General features: G+C 45.2%; 1 protein-coding gene across 1 annotated transcript in view; it reads right to left on the reverse strand.

The window, feature by feature from the left end:
* Positions 1-2,137: 2,137 nt before the first annotated feature.
* B3GALT5 (beta-1,3-galactosyltransferase 5) overlaps positions 2,138-15,835 on the reverse strand; it is an 86,802-nt gene continuing 73,104 nt past the window's right edge. Inside the window, exon 5 of the transcript XR_012502210.1 lies at positions 2,138-9,456. The gene's annotated coding sequence lies outside the window, so the exon portion shown is untranslated. The remainder of the gene's footprint in view (positions 9,457-15,835) is intronic.

The raw sequence follows: 15,835 nt of genomic DNA on the forward strand, positions 1-15,835 counted from the left end.
GCTGCAGGGCAGGGCTCACGCGGGGAGCGGACACGGAGGCCTGGGGTGAGGGCCCTGCAGCCCAGGCCCGAGGGCCGCCTCCTCTGAGGAACTCTGACGTCATTGAGGTAGACTCGGCATGGTTCTCAGGCTAAGATCCAGGATTTCACTGATGGGGGAGACGTCCCGGGAGAATAGCCTCCAAAGAAGCCTGTTTCTGGGTAAATTGAGATAACGCAGTTTTCCTCTGCATCTAACATGAGAGGGAGCCCTGTGGGCAGGGGCTGTGGTTCTTGGGCCATGTGCTGGATGTCACCCAGGATGTCGGTGCTGAGAGCATCACACAGACAGGGAGGCTGAGCTGCTGCTGGGAGCGCACGGAGGTCTCAGGAGCTTCCAGAACTGAACATGATGCTCAGTTGGGCAGCAGGTTCCAGACCCAGAGCTGGGGGCCACAGGAAGCCAGGCCTGGCTCTCAGGTGCTGCTGAAGCCACAGGTTCCCCCTCTTCCTCCTTCCCTGCTCCCTCCCTTCCTCCCTCTCTCCTCCCTTCCTCCCTCCATCCCTTCTCCTTCTCTTCCATCCCACCTTCCCCCTCTCAGGCCTCTCCCAGCTCCCAGGTTTCATCTCTTCCTCAAGGGCCCATTAGAGACTAACCCATGTCTTGGTCCCTGTTCTAAGTTCCTGGGGGATGGACTCTGATCACCCACCTGGGTCAGATGTCCCCACTGCCACCTGCTGTTGTAGGCACAGGGATGGGCCACCAAGTACAAAAATAGCTGCCAGGGTATTATCTGTGGGTTGGAGGGTAAGTTTCTTAAGAAGCCTTTGTGGACAAGGAGGTTCCTCTAAACACACATTCTAGAAGCTTGTGGCTCAGGCTGAGGCCCAGCACTCACAACCACAGACTGGCCTCCAGCCTGGATCAGAGAGGCCTCCATCCCTGGGGACCTTAGTGTGTCCCCTCCTCTGTGTCCCTCCTGCTGGGAAGTGAGTGTGGAAAGTCCCTTTACGAATTCCTGCTCAGACATAGAAAACAAAATGTGCTGGGGGTCAGGGGGAGCGGGGGGGGGAGGATAAATTAGGAGTTTGGGATTAACAGATAAACATTACTATATATAAAACAGATAAACAACAAGGACCTACTGTATAGCACAGGGAACTATATTCAATTTCTGGTGATGAGCTCTAATGGAAAAGAAAAAATACATATATGTAAATATATATATGTGAAAAATATGTACTTAAAAAAAAAGGTTTTCAAAAGGAAGAATTCCTGCACATCAGAAACTATCCTCTGATGCTGAAAACAACAACAACAAAAGAACACGTGGTTCATAAAAATATTTTAATAAAAAATTGAAATTAATAAATAATTTTAATTAAAATTTTTTAAAGAATTCTTGATTCATAAAAATTTTAATTAAAAATTTAAAAATAAATAACTAAAATTTTAACTAAAATTTTTTTAAAATTTCTGGTTCATAAAAATTTTTAATTAAAAAATTAGAAATAATAATTTAGCATTTTTTAATCAAAAAATCTTTTTAAAGAATTTCTGGTTCACACTGTGGGCTCTGAGTGTGACTCTCCTGCCTTCACATCCTCCACATGGCACCTAAGTTCCAAACTGGCACCTCCATCTGACCATGTGGGAATTTTGTCGAGTCTCCCGGCATCCTTCCACGGCTCAAAGACACTTTCTACCCCCAAATTCTGTGAAGGTCACTAAATTAAAACAAACTATACTGCTAAAAATTACTGTCCGGGCCTTCACATGCTACACAGCCCAGCCCTACATTTTCACTGGAGAAGGAAGAACAGTTGAGCAGCTCGGCCGGCCGCCTCCCTACCTTGGTCAGGAGGGGTCGCGTTTGCCAGACGGAAGTCAGGCACTTGAGAGCCTGAGCTTCACTTGAAGCAAGAGCTGGTTTCAAATTCTAGTTCCAGTCTGAATGATTTTAAGTTTGTTCTTTAACCTCCCCAAGCTCAAGTTACCAGGTTTAGGGAAAAAAACAGCGCCACCAACAACAAAAATAGACCATCCAGTGAAATTTGAATTTCAGATAAACACCAGATAATTTTCTGGTATAAATATGCCCTAAACATTGCATAGGGTATGCTTATACTAAAAATGATTTTGGCTTACCTGACTGCTAGGGACATACTTATACTAAAACTTCATTGGTGGATTGTCTGAAATTAAATGGACATCCTCTGTTTCATCTGGAAAATCTGCAAGTCCCATGACTTCAACAGCAAAATGAGGATAATAATTGAACTTACGCTTCATGAGGTTGCTATGTGGGTTTTATTGAATAATCCATGTAGAATATGGGTGCATCAGAAATGCCCAATGTATTAACATCAGACTCTTGCCATCTCGTGTAGGTTTGCCTTTGACAGTCTTGGTTTATCCCTGTTGCTCCTGGGAAATCATTAATAGTTTCCCGTTTTTGCACTGAAAACTCTCCCAGTTTGGATGATAGCTTATATGTTCACGACAGGGACAGGGACCAAATGTTTATACTGTACAATTTACACTGTAATTGTCAATTACAATTTATACTGTAATTGTCTCCATGTATGTTGAAATGTTTTCCTTAATTTCAACCACCAGATGGCACTGCAGGGTGATGAACTGAAGGGGAAAGTTGCACATAAAATTTTACCTTAATAAACATATCTAGGTGTCACTCCCCACCTATACACACACACACACACACACACTCTTCATTTTATTCAGTGAGACTGGATGACTCAGTAATTCTGTGAATGCTCACCTTAAATTTGGGACAGAAAAAAGACGACTGTAAACAATGCTAATTATAAAACCCATATTTTCTTCTCAAATAGACTAAAATTGTATTCCCACTTTCATAATTCAGGCTAAAATTAGTCAGAACATTCTCTGTACTCTACAAGGGCAAGGATCTATTTTCTCATTTGCTTGCAATACATCATTAGCTTCTAGAAAAGTACCAGGGATAGACAAGTTCTCAATGGATAATGAATGAAAAATGAAAGGATAAATGAGTGAGTGAGGGAATGATTGAACGAGTGAGTGAATGAATGGATGAACAAGTGAGTGAATGAGTGAACGAATGAATGAATACACACATACCAGGGCTGATTATTAAGATAAATATATGGACCTCGGTAGCTCGGACTGAAATTTTCTGAAAGTGGGAATGACACGACTCAGTTGAAAACAAAAGCACATATTTCTTTACATTTAGAGAGAGGTATCCGGCATCAGTTCTATGTCTTGAGAGAATCAAATACTCTCCTTGGGAAAAAGAGGTCAACTAGAATAAAAATCTAAAATATTCACCAACTCGATGTTTGCTTATTCTAAGCTCAATACAAAAAGGAAGGATTTTCTTCTCGCTTTATTGGAAAGGAGAGAAAAGCACGTTCAAGGGGGATTTGAAGACCCCAGTGTTCAGGAACCAGCAGACACTAAGCAAAAACTGGTCCAAGAGAACAATATTTTTCCAGGCCAGTGCACCCGGGAAAACAGTAAATCATTCCTTTTACAATTCTGTTAATAAATGACACACACAGAAAAAGCACCTTACAAAAATGTGCATCTGCAAAACAGAAGAAGAGAAGCATTTTCGAACATTGGGTCCTGTGGGCCTTTTGAAATTTAACAAAAAGAAAATTCCACTTGGTAACCAGCTATGTGTATTGTTAGTCCAGAATAAATTCACGATCATAAGGAAATGCTCCTACATCACAGGGATATTCACAGAGTTCAGCGCCCTGCCAAGACCTCCAGATGTGCCCCTGGGAGAAGCCCTTGGAAACGTGGAGAGGACAGTCCATATTAAGTGAAGTAGAAATGCCAGAATTGAGGATGCAGAAGACGGAGGAGGCTCAAACGGCTCAGAGACGTGGGCACGCCAAACACACTGATCACGCCAGCCCAGCCGAGCATCCGCTGTGTTCTTGGGGACCGTCTGGAGGACAGTGGTGAGGAGTCCTCAGGTGAGAGGCCATTGGCACTGTTGGGCAGCTGAGGGGTGGCTGACATCAGGATGCTGCAGCAGGTCGGGGCTCCCTGATAGCAGTGGGAGGGAACCCACAAACTTCAGAGGCCTGGGGGCAGCATTTCTCAGTCAGCAGCCACTCAAATGCAATTATCGTCACAGGTACAAGATTGGGGATGCAGCTCGAGGAGAGCGGTGGAGGTGGTGGTACCAGGACTGTGTTCCAAGGAGCAACACAGACGAGCAGCCGGTGGGGCAGTGCCCTATCTCTACAATCAACCAAAATCCAGGACGGGTGATGGGGACCCTGAGGGCAGCCGCCAAGGACCGGTACCAGCCCCCTGCCCACTTTCTGTACCTCAGCCAGTCCTCAGGGCTGAAGCCCGTTAAAGGAGAAGCTGGGTTCTCGGGAGGAGAGACCCTCAACATCACAGCGGAAGCATCTGGTCACAATTCCCCAGGCATCCCCCTAAAGGGACCTCCAGCCACCAACGTGGGTGACTGCACATGGAGGAAAGGGGACGGTCGCGGTCGAGGACTGCTGTTTATGATTGTTGATACTCAGGGATTCGCAGCATCAGCAGGCCACCCCAGTTGGAGCTGGGGGCACGTTGGGGCTAGAAAATAAAGACAGACTTGGCCCAGGACCAGCAGGTGCACAGGCTTACCCAGGGTCGGACCCCTTCCTCCGCGTATGACTGGGATGGACAGACTTGGGAGCTGGCAGAACCCACATGTGATAGGTTGAATTGTGTTTCCCCCAGAATTCATATTCTGAAGTTCTAATCCCCAGTGCCTCAGAACGTGGCCTGATTTAGAAATGACTGTTGCAAATGTAATCAGTTAAGGCCATTAGGAAGGGCCCTGATCTGCTCTAACTGGTGTCCTTGTAAAAGAGAGAAATTGGACCCAGAGACACACACAGGGAGAACGCCATGTGGAGACGGAGGCAGAGGTCGGGGTGATGCTTCCACAGGCCGAGGAACGTCAAGGATGCCAGCAGCCCCCAGAAGCTGGGGGAGAGCCTGGGACAGACTCTCCCTTGCAGCCTCGGAAGGAAACGGCCCTGCCCACACCGTGACCGTGGACTTCTGGCCTCCAGAGCTGGGAGAGAATGACTTGTTTCAACTGCTTGGCTTGTGGCACTTCGTCTGAGACGCCCCGGGACTCTGCTCTACCACGTTGGATTCCTTGTCCCGTGAGGTAAGAGCTACCACAGTGGCAAGGTCCAGCAGAAACTTAAAAAATTGCCTCCAGGCCAAGAAACTAAATCAAAAACTATATTTCCCAGAGAAACGACTCCATTTTATTTACTCATTGGGCCCCTTCCAAATCGCAGAGATTTTGGAAGGTAAATGTGAGCTCCTGCCAACCCGACTGTGCAGTAGCCTGAGCACTGCTGCGCCAGATGCGGTCTCTTTTCTAGAGCCAATTAGCATGGATTTGATGCGCAGCCATTGATTTGATGAGTGCATTATTTCCACCTCTCTCAGGAAGGCAGATTAGAAGCAGTTTACAGTCACGTGAGATGGAGATCAGTATTTATTTATAGCTCTGCCTCAGGGCTGTGTTAATTCTCCTGCCCTGCATCACAATTTAATCCGAAAAGACCTGGACCATCTGGACCTTCCTCAGAGCATCACATTGGTCCACCATCCAGATGACATGTTAAGTAGACTGAATAAACAAAAGGGGCAAGGATGCTGGAAGTTTCTGAAAGATACAAGTGCTCCAGGACGTGGGAGAAAATGCCATAAAGATTCGGGGGGGCGGGGTATTTAGGAAACTTTAAGGGGTCAATGGCTTGCTGGGACTTTCCCTCTAAAGTAAAGGGTGAATTACTGCATCTTGTACCTCTCATCTCTGAGGAGGAAGCCCAGCTCTGGAAGTAGCGTGTTTCTAACGCGGGAATATTGCTTAACACATTTACCACGTGACATGGAGGTGCCGGCTCTCAGGGATGCCCAGCGGGGGACAGGGCGCTGCAGGCTGCGGTGCCAGTGTGCCCGCAGCTCGGCGCCTGCAGCCTGGGAGACCCTGTATATCTAGGGTGGGAAGGTACTACGCTAAGTGTCACTTACGACAAACCCCAGCAGGAGAATCACAGAGTAGACCTCTAGGATCCCAGAGCAAGACCATGCCAACTGCAGCAGAGAAACAGACACTATTTGAAAAAAAAAAAAAAAAAAGCGTTTGTCCTGCTACTGGGTCTCAACTGAGACCGAGTTCCTAGCTATAGACACCAAGTGGCCAATGAAGCCATAACTGCCTATCATGACTCGGGGTCTGTCAGGACCCACACACTCATGAGGTCAGGCAAGCAACAGGCAAATAATTCTTACAATGAAAGTGGAACCTACAGACACGAGGCACCAGCAGGGCCGGAAGGGAAATGCAAGTTGCACCAGCAGGTGGCCTAGAGTCCCGTGTCACTGACTGCTGTTGCACCAGCGTTTCTCCTGCAGCTCACACCTGTGGCCACATGGGTGAGGGTGCATTTATTACCTGGGAAAGAGGAGGTAACAGGCTAAGTTTTAGCTCCTCGATGAGTCAGCTTGCTGCACTGCACTCCCTGAAAATGGGCTACTGATGCACTGCAGCCGCTGAATGGATGGCCCTGAAAGTCACGGGGATGGAATCCTCCCAGAGGGAAGAGCGTCAGACGTCTGTCATCCATTTGGAGCAGAAAAAGGGGCCTGAAGCTAGAACGCGTATGGACTCATGGGCGGTGGGCTTGGCTTCAGTGGCCTGGGGGAAGGAAGATCTGAGGATTAAGGACAAGGAGGCCTGTGATGATCCTGCAGGAGTGGGCAGTAAGTGTAAAAATCTTTGCGTTCTATGCCAGCATCCACCAGAGAGCGTTCACCATGGAAGAGACATTACACAACCAAGCAGATAAAATGCCCCAGCCAACTGAGGGCAGCCCTCCTCATCCATTGACCACACCAGTGTTTGCAAAATGGATACAAGAACAGAGCAGCCATGGTGACAGGAAGGAGGCTATTCAAGAGCTCGAGAGCGTGGGCTCCGACTCACCAAGACTGATCCAGCTGCTACTACGTCCAGCCGAATGTCCAGCTGCAAGCAACGGGGTCTCACCCTGAACTTTCAATATGGTACCATCATTCAGAGACCAACCAGCCACCCTGGAAGGGAGTGAGGCAACGTGACAGGCATTACCTCATATTCCTGTGTGAGTTTGCCTTTCCCGTCTACAGGGCTTCAGGAGGTTTACAGAATATTTGACGCACCAATATAAATCCCACACATCTCACTGGGCTTAAAGACTCACATTAGAGCAAAAAAGTTTAACAGTGGGCAAACGACCACAGATTCACGGGTCCAGTCACCTGCTGCACCACGCTGAGGCTCTGACCTGATAGCACAGTGGAATAATCCTTGGAAGGCACAGGTAAAGCATCAGCTTGGAGGTGGTACCCCACGAGGGTGGCTGTCACCCTCCAGGATGTAGTACCCCCTCTAAATCAACAAGCAAACATGATACTGTGTCCCCAGTCAGTATTACATCCAAGCATGGGAATCAAGTGTGGAAGGAACAGTGGTCCTACTTACCGTCTTCCAAGGACACACTTGGGGAATTTTTCTTCCCATCACTGAAACTCTGGACCCTGCAGGAAGAGGTCCTGCTTCCCAAAGGGGGACTCTTTCCATTCAAAGACACAATAAGAGTCTCATTGAACTTTAAGCTACAACTGCCTCCTGGGTATTTTAGGCTTTTGGTGTTGTATGACCCACAGGCAAGGAAAAGTATCACCATTATGGCAGGAGTAATTGACCCTAAGCACAAAGAGGATGCTGTGACATAGAAGGAAGAATGTTTCCACCATTCCCATCACCACTCAGGTGTCTGTTAGTGCTCCTCTGTCCAGTTTTGACAGTAAATGGAGAGGTACAGAAGTTGTGGTATATATATATATATATATATATATACACACACACACACACACACACACACACACATATACATACATACAGTGGAATACTACTCGGCCATAAAAAAGAGTGAAATAATGTTATTTGCAAAACATGAATGGACCTGGAGATCATCATTCTGAGCCACAAAGAGAATGAAAAATGCCACATGATATGGCTTATAGGTGGAATTTTTAAAAAAGACACAAATGAACTTATTTACAAAACAGAAACAGACTCACAGACATTGAGAACAAACTTTCGGTTACCAGCAGGGGACAGGGGTGGGAAGGGATAAATTGGGAGCCTGAGATTTGCACTTCTTGGGGAGCGATGGAAATGTTAGCTATCTTGACTGTGGTGGTGGTTTCATGGCTGTACACATCTATCAAAATTCATCAAACTGTACATCTGAAGTATGTGTAATTTACTGTACAGTAATTGTACCACAATAAAGTTTTTTAAAATTTTTCTTCAAAAAATGATTTTTCAGTGGAACATCGCTGCACATCCATCTGTGCACATGAGCAAGTATGTTATGTAATGCCAGGGCAGCCACCAAGAGCTGGGGTGGCAGGACCCAGAAAGTTTGTCCACTTTCATTTAATAGAGCCATTCTCCTCGCTCCCCGCTGACCCTCGCCTGCCTCTCTCACGCCAGTGAAGTCCCCCGTGACCTCCTGGTCATCAGTGACATTTGACTCCACCTCCCAGCATCACAGGACAGTATCGTGTCACAATTCCCCTCCTAAAGCTCTGCTGTTAGTTTCTAGGATGTTTCTGCCTTTGTCCTTCCTCTCTCTGACGACTTTTTCTCAGCCTCTTCTGTCTAGTGGTTCTCAGGCTTTGGTGAGCAGAGGCTCACCTGGGCAGCTTAGGAAAGGCAGAATCCAGGCCTCCACCGCGTGGAAACTGCAGTTTCACAGATCTTCATGGGGCTGGGGAGTGTGCATTTCAACCAGTTCAGGGGAGTTCTGGTGCACCCCGAGGGGATTCCGGGGCAGGTGACCCCGCAGAGAAGCCGCTTGTGGAGCTGCGAACTCCAGGATGAAAATGACATGTGGCTCACTGGGGTTAACAACACCTGTTCTCAGCTCCAAGTCCCACGCTCTTTGGTGACTGAGCCTCCAGAAACACAGCACCGTGAGCAAGGGCTTCACTCCCTTCAGAGAGCCGGGTGAACCACACGTGCAAGGATAACGGAACCTTGAGCAAAGCCCAACACCCTGCTCGCGACCCCTCCCAGTTCAGTCTCGAGGCTGAGCTGCCCAGACAGGTCTAAGCGCCAAAGTTCAAACGCTCTCCTAACCTTACCGCGTTTGGCATCTTAGGTCGCAGGAAAGAATCCTTCCAAAATGTTCGCCCATTTTAAGGAGCCTCTTGCTACCTGAAGTCCACTTTGAAATAAGAGGTACGGTCTTACAATTACAGTAAGTTACGATAATGATTACACACGGGGCCTGCGTATTCCATGGCAGCTTTCTTTGTGGTGTTGAAGCCATTTACCTCTAAAAACATCCTTAGTGACAATACGGCAAGGGAGAATCAACCCTATTTAAAAAAAAAAAAAAAAAAAGCAATGTTATTGAGGTATAATTTACATATGATAAAATGCACCTATTCTGATGCATTTTAACAGATTTACTTGTATAACCACCTGTGATAAACTGAATAATAACGCCCCCACGTGTGTGTGTGTGTGTCCTAGTCCCTAGAACCTGGCGGTCTGTTACGTTATATGGGAGACATCCTGACTCAGGCTACAACAGATGGCCGTCCCCAGAGGTGGAGCTGTGGACTCAGAGAGTGGAGCCTCAAGTCCCCAAACATTCTTTTTCCTTTGAACTTATTTTAATGGAGGTCTAACGTGCAACGCGATGGTTTGATATTTGTATATATTACAAAACGATCACCACAGTGAGTCTGGTTAATATCCTTCATACGTAGTTAGATTTTTTTCTTGTGATGAGAACTTTTAAGATCTACTCTCTTAGCAGCTTTCAAACATGCAGTACAGCATTATTAACCATAGTCACCACGTGGTAACTTACAGCTCCGTGACTTCCTTATGATATAACTGGAGGTTTGTACCTTTCGACCCTCTTCATCCATTTGACCCACCTTCCACCCCCAGCCTCTGGCAACCACCAATCTGTTTTCTGTATCTTTGAACATGGTTTTTTGTTCGTTTGTTTCCAATTCCACATGTAAGTGAGATCATAGTATTTGTTTTCTCTGTCTTACTTCACTTAGCATAATGTCAGCAAGTTTCATCCATGTTGCTGCAAATGGTAGGATTTTATTCTTTTTCATTTGCTGAATAATGTTATATACACACACATATATATGCCAAATTTTCTTTATCCATTTATCTGTCAATGGGCATTTAGGTTGCTTCCGTATCTTGGCTGTTGTAACAGCGCTGCCATGAACACAGAGGCTCGTACATACGTCTTTTCTAGTCAGTGTTTTCATTTTCTTCAGATAAATGCCCAGAAGTGGGACTGCTGGATCATGTGGTAGTCCTATTTTTAATTTTTTGAAGAACCTCCATACTGTTTTCCACAGTGACTGCACCAATTTACATTCCCACCAACAGCGCAGGGTCATGGCCTTTTCTCCACATCCTTATCAGCATTTGCTTTCTTATTTGTTCTGTTTTGGATGATAGCCATTCTGGTAGGTGCGAGATGATAGCTCATTGTGGCTTTGATTTGCTGATGAGTGATGTTGAGCATCTTTTCATGTACCTGTTGGCCATCTGTGTGTCTTCTTTGTATGAATATCTATACAGATATTCTGCCTATTTTTTAAGTGGATTGTTTGGGGTTTTGCTATTGAGTTGTATGAGCTCTTTACATATTTTGGATATGAACCCCTTGACAGATATGTGATTGGCAGATACTTTCTCCCATTCAGTACGTTGCCTTTTCATTCTGTTGATGGTTTTTTGCGGTGAAGAGCTTTTAAAATTTGAGATAGTCCCGTTTGCTTATTTTTGCCTCTGTTGCCTTTGCTTTGGACGCCAGATCCAAAAACATCATGGCCAAGACCGATGTCAAGGAGCTTCCTGCTTACGTTTTCTTCTAGGAGTTTTATGATTTCCCCAAAGGCTTATCCTTCAGCCCTGTAACCTAGTGGAGTTTCTCCTGCTGGATTTCTAATTGCTTGGGACCGGTTAGTCCCTCTTCCTATTAATTTTCTCCTTTGCGTAGGCACGTCTATAACATCATCCTATGCCTGCCCCACTGTGGTACTTTGGGAGCCGACAGCTTGTCTTCTAATTTTACACGCCCACAGTTGGAGAGGAATTTCGCCCCAGGATGTGGGTCATACCCAGAGTCTCACCCATACCTGACTTCATGATTTAGATAATGAGATCTGGGACTTCTGAGCCGATAAGACAGATGAGATTACGGACTTGAGTTGATGCTGTAAAGATTTGAGAATCTCGGGGACTCTGGCATGGGGTGGCTAATTTGCACGTGGGATGGGCACAACTGTTTGGGAGCCTGAGGGCAGACTGCGGTCGGCTAAATAGTGAGTATTTCCTTTTTACGGTTGAGTAGTATTTATATTGTGTGAATGTATCAAAACCTATTTATCCATTTTTCTGTTGGTGGCCATTTGGGTTGTTGCTAGTTTGGGCTGCTCTAAATAAAAACTGCCACGAACATTCACGTCCTGGTCAGTGTGGGCAGATAAATGCTATTTTTATATCTGAGAAAACCGAGCAATAGAAGTGAATTGACTAGCAAGTTTTCTGCACTGAAGTTGGAGTCACATGGAAACATTGTACATCTTGTTTAGAGCTAAAAATAATACAATCCTTGTAGAATATAATTAGTGTTTCTGTAAACCTTCTTCGGAGTGTACTAGAAGTTCTCATTTGACAATTTAGAGTAAAGTCACATCAATCTGCATTTACAGAAGAATGTTTTTTTTAAAAAAAAGCCTGCTTTTATGGTTTCTTGGTGTATAAGGTAACAAAGATCATTTGCCTCACAAGATGTTTCTAGGAAAAGACTCTGAGGTATTTATTTAAACAGTAATTATCCTCCATTGTAATGTGCCTTTGACAGTCACTTAAACAGTCCCCCTGGGATCCCAATTACACTGTTAATTTGCTTAGCAAACACTTCCCACCTACAGGGCAGGGTCGTAGCCTTTTCTCCGCATCCTTATCAGCATTTGTTACCTTGTTTGTTACTGTTTTGGATGACAGCTATTCTAACAGATGTGCGGTGCGAGAGTACAACAGGAAACAGGAGCTAAACCCAGAGACTTATCACAAATCCCTAGGTCATGAGGTCCAATTAATGAAATCGTACAACTTCAGGTGACATAATCAGGATCTCACCAGCTCAGCCCAAGAGGAAGGGCAAGTTCCTAAGTCCAAGCGATCAGGTGGTACTGGGGCAGCTGAGGCTACATGGAGGGGAGGCGGCCTCCCCACTTCACCGACAGTCAGGCGGCAACACTGTGGGGCCAGCCTCGTTTGGTGCATATGCTTCCTCGTGGGAGAATTCCTTCCACAAACTTCAGCATAAAGAAATAGTATGTTTAATAACCAAAGACAGAAATAATTCATAGCAATTTTGAACACATCAGATCAGCCTGGAACAGATGAGCAAACGTAACTGTCAGAAAAATGGGCCTATTAAGACAAAATTTGTAGATACTGACAGGCATATGCAGAATAGATAAGCAAGATTATACTGTACAGCACAGGGAAGTATATACAAGATCTTGCGGTCACTCACAGCAAAAAAAAAAGTGACAATGAATATACGTATGTTCATGTATAACTGAAAAATTGTGCTCTACGCTGGAATTTGACACAACATTGTAAAATGACTATAACTCAATAAAAAAAAGTTAAAAAAAAAAAAAAAAGGAAAGAAATAAGACATGGAAGCAGCCTAAAAGTCCATCGACAGATGACTGGATAAAGAAGCTGTGGTATATTTATACAATGGAATGCTACTCAGCCATAAAAAATAATAAAACAATGCCATTTGCAGCAACATGGATGGACCTGGAGATCATCATTCTAAGTGAAGTCAGCCAGAAAGAGAAAGAAAAACACCATATGGTATCACTTATATGTGGATTCTAAAAAGAAAAAAAAAAGACACAAATAAACTTATTTACAAAACAGAAACAGACTCACAGACATAGAAAATAAACTTATGGTTACCAGAGGGGAAGGGAGCAGGAAGGGATAAATTGGGAGTTCAAGATTTGCAGATATTTACTACTATATATATAATAGATGAGCAACAATTTTCTACTGCACAGCACAGGGAGCTATATTCAATATCTGGTAGTAACCTATAATGAAAAAGAATGTGAAAATGAATAGATGTATGTATTTGTATGACTGAAACATGCTGTACACCAGAAATTGACTCAACATTGTAAATTGACTATGCTTCAATAAAAAAATAAATTTTAAAAATAAAAAATTTTTTTAAAAGAAAAATAGGTCTATTAAATTCCTCCCCCAAAAGAAGTGAGAGTGAGGATGGGGTGTTTCATAACCTGCATGACACGAAAGAAAGGGAGTGGGAAGTTTGTGAAGCTCTTGACAAGACTTTTGGGAAAGCCACTGGCCAAGGCCAAAGCCATTCAGCCCCCTGGGCTTGGATCTCGTCATGGGGAGCCTTTTATCTGAAGAAGTGTGTTTTAAGACTCACCCTTAAGGAAATTTTTGCAAAGCCATGGTGCTACCTTTGGGAGCACTGAGTCCCAGGGGCATGCTGCAGACGGCATTCAGACCCGCGGGGCCAGTTGTGTGCTTCTCAGTTGGAAGCTGGAAACCACCTGATGGCAGTATTTACACCACAGAAACGGGAAATGCGCAGAAGAGGTCCCCCCATGCCCACTTACCAGCACAGCACAGCCAGCGACGCTATGTGGCTTTCTGACCACTCCATAGCCAGAGCGCGGCTGAGAGCAAGTGCTCAGAAATCTCTCAGTAAGTGTAGGAGGCTTATCAGAGGCTAAAGGAAAACGTGCTGCAGAAAATACTTGCCAAGTACCTTATTGCTGTTGGATGTGCCTACCTTGCTCTTAAGGCGTTAGCTTAAAGCAGGCGAGTTTAAGAACCTTCTCCTTTAATTAACCAGAAGCGTGGGGGAAGGATTTTGCGAAGACCAGCAAAGGAGAGCAGAACACGCCACCCCAAAATATGCCGCTTTGGTGTATTGATTATTTTGAATTAAAGATATATGAGAAACAGCTGTCACAAGAACACTCTGATCCTCTGTCTCCCTGAAAGCAAGAGAGAAATCTCCCATGTGAAGGTGCCCTCCCTGTACCAGGAGGGTAGAAGTCACCCTTATCACCAGCGCCTGGGAATTTAGGGCAGAGAAAATCGTATAAACAAACCTTATTATTTCACAATCTACTACCACAAGCCCCTAAACCCCTTTGGCTTGTCAATTCTTCACAAATTTATTTTCTTTGTACAAAAGATATAAAAGCTTCCTGCTCTGATCACTTCTCGAGTCTTACCTTTTTATGGGATTCCCGTACATGTGTATGTAATTAAATTTTCTCTGTACTCTGTATTGTGTAGATTTAATTATTAAACCAGCCAAGGAACTTAGAAGGGAAGAAGAGAATTTTCTCACTCCTCTGTTAAAGATGTCAGGCACTTGTGTATGTGTGTGTGCGTGTGGCAAAACCAGAAAACTTGACACAGAATAGCTTAAACAAGTAAAGAGATTTACTTTTCTCATGTAACGTGAAGTTTCGTGGTGAACAGTCCGAGGCCAATGCCAGCGCTCGAGGATACTTGCAGTGAGGACGCCTGACCACTAGCCTTTCTGAGGGCACTCTAAGTGCTGACATGGAGCTTTTGATTGCCAAGAACTCCATCTCAAATAAATGCGTTACCAGCTACACAACTAAGTAAAGAACCAGGCTGTCGCACCCATGAAGTTCTCCTTTCAGAAAGCCCTGGGTGACCTAGAGAACTGACCACTGGAGTGACCTTGTGTGTCCCTTCCTGCACTTGAATTCCTGACTCATGTAAATTTGCCAATAAAGAGTGAGCCTGCCACACCCTACGCACCCCATCCTCAACTCCAGCAAAGAGAGTGCACACTCACTCACTCACCTGCGACTGTGCAGCCTCAGGTGTGGTGTGTGCCCTCCGGAACCCACAAGTAATAAACCTGGCTTTTTCAGTGGTTAATGCTGAGGTGCATCTTGCAATCATAATAAGAACCACAAGGGCCAGTCCCAGCCTCAGCATAGGCTCAGGTCAGGGAAATGTCTGTGGGGACTCCCGCAGGAGCTCAGGTGGGTGCCTCCAGGCATTCCTAGCCAACAGCATCATTATCAATAGGCTAAGGCCGACACAAACAACATCATCCTGTGTCTTCTGGCTTCATCATTACTACCACATGACTCTAGGGGTTAAAAAATGGCTGCTGTTGCTCCAGCTATTACATCTGTATTCCAGGCAGACAGAAGAGGGTAAGCACAAGAGAGGCCTCTCCCAGGGACTTCTGCCTGAGCTAGAATTCTGTAAAAAGCCACCCTCGCTGCAAAGGAGCCTGTAAAATTAAATATTTTTATTTGGTGGCCTCTAGAGTAGAGAGTAGAGCAAGAAAGAGGGGAAAGGGTGTGGAATGATTGATCCAACACAGATTCCAATCCCATTGTCTCTGGAATTCAGATGCAGAATCTCATGTATTTCGAGTTTACAGAACGTCCACTTTTAAGGTCTTTCTCAGCTGGGGACCAACCACAGAGCACAGAGAATGATTTGAGTGGCTATTGCTCAACCCTCCCTTGGATGGAATTCTACTCACATCATCCGAGATGCAGAGGAGATCAGGTCACTCATCACCTGCAATGGAGGGGCCTTGTCTACTAGAATCTCTCAATCTCATTGGAATAGAAAATCCACTCATAC

This window comes from Camelus bactrianus, chromosome 1 (assembly GCF_048773025.1).
Source record: "Camelus bactrianus isolate YW-2024 breed Bactrian camel chromosome 1, ASM4877302v1, whole genome shotgun sequence".
Taxonomy (NCBI): Eukaryota; Metazoa; Chordata; class Mammalia; order Artiodactyla; family Camelidae; genus Camelus; species Camelus bactrianus.